Source organism: Eulemur rufifrons, chromosome 7 (assembly GCF_041146395.1).
Source record: "Eulemur rufifrons isolate Redbay chromosome 7, OSU_ERuf_1, whole genome shotgun sequence".
Lineage (NCBI taxonomy): Eukaryota > Metazoa > Chordata > Mammalia > Primates > Lemuridae > Eulemur > Eulemur rufifrons.
Genome location: NC_090989.1, coordinates 176,514,823 through 176,524,922, shown reverse-complemented (window position 1 = coordinate 176,524,922; position 10,100 = coordinate 176,514,823).

The following is a 10,100-nucleotide window of genomic DNA, read 5'->3' as shown; positions in this document are numbered from 1 at the left end:
GATTTTGCTAAGCCAGCCTGTGTCTGCCTTCCCAAATATGGAGTTCAAGGAATCATCTTGGAAAAAATGAAACAGAAGCTTCCAACAAAGGGTTCTTGAAGTCGTTTTGTAATTAACCATTCTGTGTAACATGAGATTTCTCAACTAAATGGAGGGGAAAAAATAGATTCAATTTTAATAATTAACAGATACTTGTATACAGCAGTTCCAATATGCTGATTACCATACGCTGGGGGTATTAGTCGACAGTGATGTATAAACTGATCCGACCTATTTTTTTTAATTCCAGGTTTCTCCTCTGTGTGACAAGCTGGCTGGGCCTTGTCTGGCTTTGCGCAGAGGTGGCCGTCCTCGAGCCTGGGGCATGAGCACCACAGTGGGGCCCAGGCTGCAGTCCCTGCCCTCATTTAATCTGTGACCTCACGCTCATCTCCAAACCGTAATTGAATTTATTTGATCTGCCTGACCTCAGCTTCCCACAGAGCCGATTCCCTGGTGGATGGAGTCTGCTCCAGGAACTCTCCGGGCTGCGGAAGTTGCCACCTGCGCCCTCTCGGGCACAACGTGGCCTCCAGACGAGTCTTACTTGGCCCATCCCGAGTTGAAAACGTTTCTGAACTCGAATGCCTTTGGATGCTGTGTTGTTCTCCAGGGCTGCCCTGACAACGTCCTGCAGGCCGGGTGGCTTCAGTGACTGAACTCGATGGGCCCACAGTTCTGCAGGCTGGAGGGCTGAGATCAAGGTGTCTCAGGGCCGGTTCCTTAGGAGGACTCAGGGGGCAGATCTGTTCCGTGCCTCTCTCCCGGGCTTGTAGATGGCCGTCTTCCCCCGGTGTCTTCACATGTCTGTACATGTCTATGTCCTCTTTCCCCTGTTTATTAGGATGCCGGTCATACTGGGTTAGGGCCCACCCTAATGACCTCAGGTTGACTTGATTACGTCTGTAAAGTCCCTATCTCCACATAAAGTCGCATTCTGAGGTATTGGGGTTAGGGTTTCGGCATGCAGATTTTGGGGGGACACCATTTAGCCCAGAACAGACGCCATGCTCCTCATTTTGCCACCGTCCCTGCCATCGCAGAGCCTCACAACGGGCACCTCTCACTCTTGACGTTCCCTCCTGGCCCCTGTGTGCTTTGGGACTGACTCCTCCCTTGCTTGGAAGTTCATTCATTCATTCATTTATTCGTTTGTCCAATCAATCATTCCCCCTAGTATCTGCTTCACAAGATTGTTGAGAAAATGAAATGAGATAACGTATTCCATTTTTAGCTTAATGTCCGGCATATATAGGTATTCAGCATTTCTTCATTCACTAATTTACCAATATTTATCAAGCAAACACCGGCGAAGTGCCAGGAACAGGGCTAGGCAGTGATGAGCAAAGCCAGACAAGGGCTCTGCCCTGATAGGTATAGTGAGGTAGGGGAGACAGACTGGATCCAGTAGCCACAGTGTAAATGTGTAACGGTGACACGTGCTCTGCTAAATTGTAGGCAGGAACCTGATGAACACGGGTTTGCATCAGAAGGAGAGAGGCAGCAAGGCTCAAGATGGATCCAGGGGGAAGGGGGAGTCCAGGCCATGCAGAGCCTGTGGCCATGGGAACGTAGCCGAGCTTCCTCTGAAGGTACCGGGTGATGCTAGTGAGAACTTTTCAGCAGAGGGTGATGCTTTCAGAGCTGCATGGAGGGGATCACATTGGAAGGGGGCAAGAAGGGATTCCAGAGACTTCATAGGAGGCTGCTGCAGATGCCCCAAACAGAGAGAGAAGGGAGCTTGGCCTGGAGGGGAGAGGAAGAGATGGAGAAGGAAGGATGGCTTTGAGAGATGTGGGGTAGATTGGCAGGACCTGGAGATGGATGGGTGGGACGGGATGGAGGTGCCACGGATGGACGGGCTTACAGACATGGTGGGGGGGTGTGGCTTCTTGCTGAGGGAAGCAAGAGGGTCTGGTTTGTAGGGGCGTGTTGAATTTGAGGTAGAGGAGTCTGGACTTGATAAAGCATGAGGAGTTACGTTAATCATCCATTCATTCATTCAACGATTATTTATGGGGCACTTGGACACAGCAATAGCGTTGTTAGATGTCAGGGATTCCGCATGAAACGATGCAAAGTGCCTTACACAATGCACATTCTAATGAGGCTATACACAATAAGTAAGTGAGCACAGGAAATAAGGCCAGGTGAGGTGCTAGGGAGTGACTGGGGGTGAGGAGTGTGGGCTACTGAAGTTCCAGTGGACAGGAAGTTCCTCTGTGAAGAGTTGACATCTGAACTAGATATGGAAGAGCCCGGGGAAGAGCATCCCAGGAAGGGAGCACAGCATGTGCAAAGGTCCAGGGGCAGAGAGAAGGGCTCAAAATGAGGCTGGAGTGAGAATTAGGCCAGGTCATGCAGGGACTTCCAGGTTAAAGTGAGGCATCCACATCTTCCCCCAGGGTTGTAGAAAGCCACTCAAGAAGGCTTCAAACAGGGGAGTGACAGGATCTGCTTTCTGTATTGCAAAGATCAGCCCAACTTTGAGAAAAGACAAAGTACAATTCCAGGGGCCTTGCCCATGCCTCTTTTTGCTTAACTTGGTTTGAATTTGAACTTTTGTCTCTTGTACCCCAAAAGTCTTGATTAGCACATTTGGGAAGAAAAACCTTTCTGGGAGGCATGTGTCAAGATCCAAGAATCACAGAATGTCGGAGCTGGACGGGCCCCCGGGGATGGGGTAGGTCAGGAGTGTTGTGACTGCTCCCCGTGGAGACCGAGGGGTGCCAAGAGCCAAGCCCCTTTTATCTGGAACAGCTGCTCTTTCATTGGGTTTGCACCTGGAGGTCTGCGCGTACTTTCACTAGTGCTTTCCTTGCCTAAAAATGTTTGGAAACCACTGAGCCAAGTTTGTGCCACTCTTTTATAGATGGGGAAACTGGAGCCCAGGGCTATTAGGCCACACAGCTGGGAAGAGGTCAGACGTGGGTCTGCAGCAACTTAATCAGTGCCCTTTGCGGTGGGGGAGGCTGCCTGCCTCTGGGGCCGGGACTGGGGAGTGTGCTGTGAGGGCAGGGGGGGGGGCGGGGAGGTTCCTGCTTTTCCTGGATGTGCCAGAGAGCAGCCTGGAGGAGCTAGGGCTTTGTGATCCATCCCTCCCAGGAGGAGGGGGAACCAGGAGACGGGCAGATTCTCAGGCTGGGGCAGAACGCGCATGAAGAGAAGATAGGCCCTGGAGCTGAGCTTTTTTCTGGGATTCCACACAAGATGGAGTTGACTGTCACTGAGGCCGACAGTACCCAGGACTAGGTGATGTGGCCCAAAATAGGGAGTTCCAGTCCCAGATCTGCCCCCGACTAGCTGTGGGGCGGGGGTGCATCACTTTAAGTCTCCGAGTCCCAGTTTCCTCCGCTGAGATAGAATGTGTCCCAGTCCCCCAGCAAGGTGGCGAGCACTGAGAATGGCGCCTGGCACCTGGTCAGCACCCAGACAGCTCTGCTATTACAAGGTAACAACAATCGCTATCTTCTTTCCAAGTTCCGCTCTGCACCGTGGGGGACAAAAGGCTGAGAAAAGCAGAGCCCGAATAAACCTGAACCGGGGGCTGGTTTGTCAATCGGCGTTAAAAATCCCACCTCACAGTAAATTTCCGACTGAACTGAGGCGGGAGAGGTCAGCGTTTTCCCACTTCATGGAATTGTGACTGTTCTTCTAGCCATGGTTCCTTTCCCGAGAGTTCAAGTTGTAGCACAGGCTGTCACTGTTCGCACTTCTTTGTTTTATTTTTACTTGTGTGATGAACAATCAAAACAAATAAACCGTCTGTGTGATTTCAAGTAACTAAAACAAAACCCAAAAACCAAGGGAAACAAAACAAAACAAAACAAAACCAATCAAAACTTGCCTCTCCAACGGACCTGATTTTTCTTCTCCCAGATTGAGGCACCTGGGGCTTTCTTTGCTGTGGAGTATAGACGTGGTCATCGCATGATGCTCCCGACACTTACTGATCGATTTACCGAGCGCCAGACACTGTAACGGTGTATTGCACCTGCATTCCCTCGGTGCGTCCCCCGCAGAGCTAAGGATTAGTACTATTCCCTTTTGCAAATGAAAAAGGCTGAGAGAGGGCAAATGACTTGCCCACTGTCTCGTAGCTGACTCTGGATGGAGGACAGACAGGACAAATTGCAGGGCTCCAGGAAAGATATTGAAGCGACTCTGGAGACTCCCTTTGGTGGGAGTTGAAATAGGATGGCCGTGCCTTTTTGGGTTCCCAGGGCGTCTTGAGATGACTATAGACTGGCCACAGCTCGGTGTACTAACTTCCCGACAGACTGTTCACTGCGAACAGTCATGGTGTCCCTCGACATCAGAACTCCTAAGCCTGCAAAGTGGGTTAGATTCTGCAGTGTGATAATGCTGCCTGACAAACCCCTCGCTCTCCCCAACAAAACCTCAGGCGCTCACATCAACCATCATTTCTTTGTCTTGGTCTTTGTCTGTGGGTCAGCTGGGGTAGCTCCGCCTTAGGCTTTGAGTTACAATCAGGTGTGTTCCCTGGGCTTCTTCATTCTGGAATCAGAGGTTACTCAGAGAATGTCTTTGGGTGACCAAGCCAAACCAAGCAAGCACATTTATAACCTCTGCTCACCTCACATTCTCTTACAAGGGAAGTGAAATGCCCAAGCATACCATTAGTGCACAAGGGAGATGTACAAGCCACTTCCTCTGCCACCCGATCTACCACACTAAGGCAGCTCACCCAAGGCCACCTTGCCTTACCACAGTGGGCAAAGGCTTGTGTCTTCTTTCCATGAGGACGAGGTTGGAAATTTTCCAAAGGAACTATAGCAAAGACTAAAGGGAGAAGCAGAGAGGCTGTAGTGGAGGTCTGTTGGGTCCACTTGATAAGCCTCCACTCGGCTGGTAAGTGGTTCTCAGTCTCCGCTTGGTGAGTCGCCTCTTCTCATTCCCAATCTCTGTGATTAGGGGGTGAGAGGTTGCTGTCCTCACCTGCCAACTTCAGGGGTCGACACTCGACCCATTCCTGACCAATGGGAATACTGCAAATCCTTAACCAAATGATTGTGTCTGGGCTGGTCATTTGACCCAAGCTGGGCTGATAAAAATGATACCCAGCACTTGTACTAGAACTATTAGAACAGTTCACATTTCTAGTGAGTTTGTGAAGCTTATAGAGTATAAGCCTGGAGTCTCTGGCAGCCACCTTCGGCACCTCTAGTACCATGAAGTGAAGTGGACACAAAGGCAATCAGGACCAAAGGATGAGGTGGAATCGTGAGAACATTGTTTGAGCATCTGGATCCAGCTGTGTCTGAAAGCCCTAAATCTTAATACCTTCCTTTTTGAGGCAGGTATGCCAGTTTGAATTGGATATTTGTCTCTTTTTTTTTTTTTTTTTTTTTGAGACAGAGTCTCACTTTGTTGCCCAGGCTACAGTGAGTGCCGTGGCGTCAGCTTAGCTCACAGCAACCTCAGACTCCTCGGCTTAAGCAATCCTACTGCCTCAGCCTTCCGAGTAGCTGGGACTACAGGCATGTGCCACTATGCCTGGCTAATTTTTTCTATATAGATTTTTAGTTGTCCATATAATGTCTTTCTATTTTTAGTAGAGACGGGGTCTCGCTCTTGCTCAGGCTGGTCTCGAACTCCTGACCTCGAGCGATCCACCCGCCTCGGCCTCCCAGAGTGCTAGGATTACAGGTGTGAGCCACCGCGCCCGGCTGGATATTTGTCTCTTGTAATCAAAAAATACCTTACTAATTCAGAAAGAGAGGCAAAGGCAGTAGAGTAAGATGGCTGAGATCAGACCTGGGTTCAAATCCCAACCCTGTCACTTAGAGTTGCATGACATTGGGGAGCTCAGTCTTATCTGTCGAACAGTAATGTGCACTATGAAAGTGGTTTGAGGATAAGCCCTATAAAACAGGCCATCTGGGTCTGGCAACTGTCGATGCTCAGCGAATGGTTGATGCTTATTCTAACCGGAGGATTCAGAGTCAGCCTTCCTGTCCTCCCTGGGCGAGCGTATAGCCTCGCGGTGTGTTTGCCCACAGATCCCACAATCACATGACCCGCATTTCTGTCGCCCATGGGCAGCTGGGGTTGGCTCCAGCTCTGAGCCCCGGCAGCCTCTGCCTTCTCTCCCAGAACGTCCCCCTCGCCTGCTCTCCAGGCTGCTTGGAGGGCTCAGCACCTTGGAAGGAGGCTGTGCTGGCCCTGCCCCAGGGGAGGACCCCTCTCTCTGTAGAACCACAGAACCACAGGCTCTTAGGGACAGGGGACTAGGGTGCCCCGGACACTCCTTTGGCTTTAGCAGAGGGGAGGCTTAGGCTCCCACACAGAGCAACAGGTGGCACCCCTGGAATTCAAAGCCTGGTCTCTGCCTCCATGCCACTCCCTACCCTTAGCTCCCTCCCTGGGAGCACTGCCCCACACCAGGACTGTGGACAATTTAGGGGACAGACCAAGGCATTTTGATCTTAACAGCTATGGGTTTATGTCGGTGGTCATCCTCCGGCCCCTTTTGTGTGAGAATGCCAGCTTCACGGGGACAGGGACTGCTGTCTGCTTCATCCCTACTGTGTTTCCAGAACCTTGACTAGTGCCCAATACACAGGTGGTGCTTAATAAATGTTTCATTGGCTGAATAAATGAACACGAGGACGGAGCAAATGAACGGCATGCGGTGCTAGTTCTCTCCTATTAGTGAGACAGAGCTCTCTCTGTAAATGCATCGGAGGAAGAAAAGGTCAGTTTGGAGGCAAATGCTAAGGGAAGAGCAGTCGGGTGGTGAGTGGCGGTAGAAACAGCAGCCAGGTGGAGCCTGGATGCCTGTATGTGCGCAGTATCAGGTGACGCGGCTCTGGCGTCCCTCTGAGCCCATAATCCCGTGATTCTCAGAAGCACGGTCCTCGTGGGCGAAAGCAAGAGGTGAGTTTGCTCTTCCCTGGGCTATCAGTTTCCTGTGGCTATCATAACACATTAACCACAAACTGGGTGGCTTACAACAACAGAAATGTATTGTTTCACAGTTCTGGCAGCCGGAAGTCTGACCAGGGTGTCAGCAGGGCCATGCTCCCTCCCAGGGCTCTACAGGAGAATCCTTCAGCGCGTCTTCCAGCTTCTGGTGGCTCCGGGCTTTTCATGGCTTGTGGCCACTTAACTCCAATCTCTGCCCCGTCTTCGCACGGCCTTCTCCTCTGTGTCTGAGTCTTCCCTTCCGTCTCTTAGAAGGACACTTGCCAGTGGATTTAAGACCCACTCGTGTAATCCAAGATGATCCCATCTGGAGATCCTTAATTTAATGACATCTGCAAAGACCCTTTTTCTAAGAACAACTGGGTCACATTTACAGGTGCCAGGGGTTAGGACTCAGACATATCTTTATGGTGGCCCCCATTCAACCCACTCTATGTGGGACCCCGTCCTTGTGTAGCGCCAATCCCTGCCCTGTAGCGTGGCCCTCTCCAGGGAAGCCCAGCTGTGTCCTAAAGCCTCTCGGGCACATCTGATGGGGGCTGGGTGAGGAGCAGCAGAGTCCTCCCGGGGAGGGGGCTTGCTCCCCGGCAGCCATGGTGGGGGCCTCTCATCTGAAGAAGGAGGAAAGAGGTCAGGCTGGGAGGATCTGGTCCTTGGAATTCATTGCAGGCAGAGGCCTGGTTGTCCGCCTCTCTGGAGTTGTCGAGTTCCTCTGCAGACTGTGATGAATATCGCTTGTGGGAAGGAAGAGGGCAGAGAAGGGTCCGCAGGAGGAAGACCACTCGGGAGCCCCATAGCCCGGACGCCTGTGCTGCATTCACTTGATGAATTTTCATAGGTCACCTGCCGTGTGACAGAGCCGAAATACACAGCCCCAGCCCGTGTCTCCAGGGAGCTGACAGCCTAGGGCAGAAGAGAGATTAGAAGTGAACCTATAGATACAACACTTACAAACTGTGGCCAGTGCTAGAGAGGAAGCAGACTGGGTGAGGGGTGGAGAATGACGGGGAAGGCCGCTCGGAGGAAGTGGTGTTTGAGCTGAGACCTAAAGCTGGAGGAAAAGCATGCCGAGCAATAGGAACAGCAGGGACGACAGAGGTTAGAAAGAGCCCACAACATTGGAGAAATGGAAATTCCAGTGCTGCAAAGTACTCAATGGGGGTGAGAGAGGGAGAAGTCAGTAAGTGCCGAATCCTGGTGGCCCTGCGGGCTGTGGAAAGGAATGCTGGATTTATTCAAAAGATTTTAAACAGGTTGTGCTAGGACTCGAGTTAGCTTTTTTAAGGATCCCTGCGGGGGCCAGGCAAAGAAGAGATTATAGGGCAGGGGTTGGCAATCTTTCTCTGTAAAGGTCCAGATGGGAAACATTTTCGGCTGTGGGAGCCACACAGGCTCTGTTGTGACTACTCGGCTCTGCCGTTGTAGCCGGGATCAGCCAGAGGCAGGGTGTGAGCAGCCAGGCGTGGCCACGTGCCAATAAAAGTTTATGAAAACAGGCAGTGGCTGGATTGGCCTGCGAGCCGTGGTTGAATGACCCCTGTTGTAAGGGAGCAAAAGTGGAAATGAGAACAGAGTCCTGTGGCCCTGAGCAAGTGACTTAACCTCTCTGTGCCTCAGTTCTCTTCTCCGCGGGACACGCACACCTTACCTCGCAGAAGTGCTGTGAAATTTCTGAGTGTCGACGGAGAAAAAGTGCCGAGTGCAGAGCCGGGCCCGAGGTGGGTGCTCAACACTCAGCTGCCGTCACAACAACAGTGGCTGCTCTAATTATTACCACATCCAGCCGGCATGAGCACACCGGTAGCGCAAAGGCGTGGCGTCGGAGTCGTAGCCAAGTGCTGGCCTTTGCAGCACTTCGGTGGCGGATTGGAATGTTTGTGTACGGGATTGAATAAATGCTACAGTGACATGAATTAGGGCTTCCTCCTTAGTGGAGCCAACATTCTTTCCACAAACCTTGCTCATAGGCTGTATTTCTTCACATTTTGTTCATTGTGGCATCTGCCACCTTCTGCTGTGGCCAGCCCCGGTGACCCTCCTGACATCCTTTTCCCTTTTGGGGGGAATATCTTTGCAGCTGCAGCAGCTGCCCGAGGCTGCCCTTCTGGGCTGCATGTGGGGTTTAATTAACCCTTGTCGACACCGTCTTGTTGCTGTTTTCCTTTCCCAATGTGGGGGTGTGTGGGGGTGTTTCACGACTTCTCTTTCTGGTAGCTTGGTAGGAAGGAAGCTATAGGGAAGGGAAAGGGTCTGTTTTTCTTGAAAATCCTGGCTGGGGAAGGGCCAGGTAGGTGCAGAAGAAGAGAGAGGTAGGTGAGGAAAAGGTAGGTGGGTGTTTGGGGGAGTCTAAGAAACCACATTTGTCTACACCTTCAGGCTGAGAGGCAGGGAGGCTAATGTGCGGCCTTTTCCACCCCCCTCCCCCATATTGTCATGGTCACCGTCATGGCCCCTGAGTGCTTCAGCAGGGCTTCCTCCTAAGGCATTGCTGGGTGGGACCTGTCACAGAACCCAGAGGGACAGAGGCAAGAGGAATGGGCAGAGAAACAGGGAATGTGCCCAGGACCTCAGGGCAGAAAATAGGTCGGGGGCAGTTCCCAAAGTCCACTTTCTCCTATGCCTGCCCACCAGAGCATGACCTTGAAGGTATAGTTTGAGAAGAAGGGGAGCCCTGTCCAGAATTCTCTGTTCCTCCAGTGAATGTCCCAGCACTGGGTAAACATTGTGCATCTAGGAACTGCTATAAAGTGGCGGTGGACAGACACTTAGATGGGTAGATGGATGGACAAACAAATGGATAGACAAATAGATAGAAGATAGATCGATGAATGGATGGATGGATGGATGAATGTATAGCTAGCTAAATATATGACGGATTGATGGATGAAGAGACAATAGATAGATGGACAGATAGGTAGATAGATAAATGGATGGATGGATGAATAGATAGATATAGAGCAGCTCTTCTGTATGCAATCAAGGGAGAGTCATTCATTCATTCATCAGCAAAGATTTCGTGAGCACCGACTATGTGCAGGCATTTGTCTAGCACTGGTCAATGCCAAGTGAAACAGGCAGGCCCCCTGCCTGCACAGCTCTCTTAGTCTGTGTGA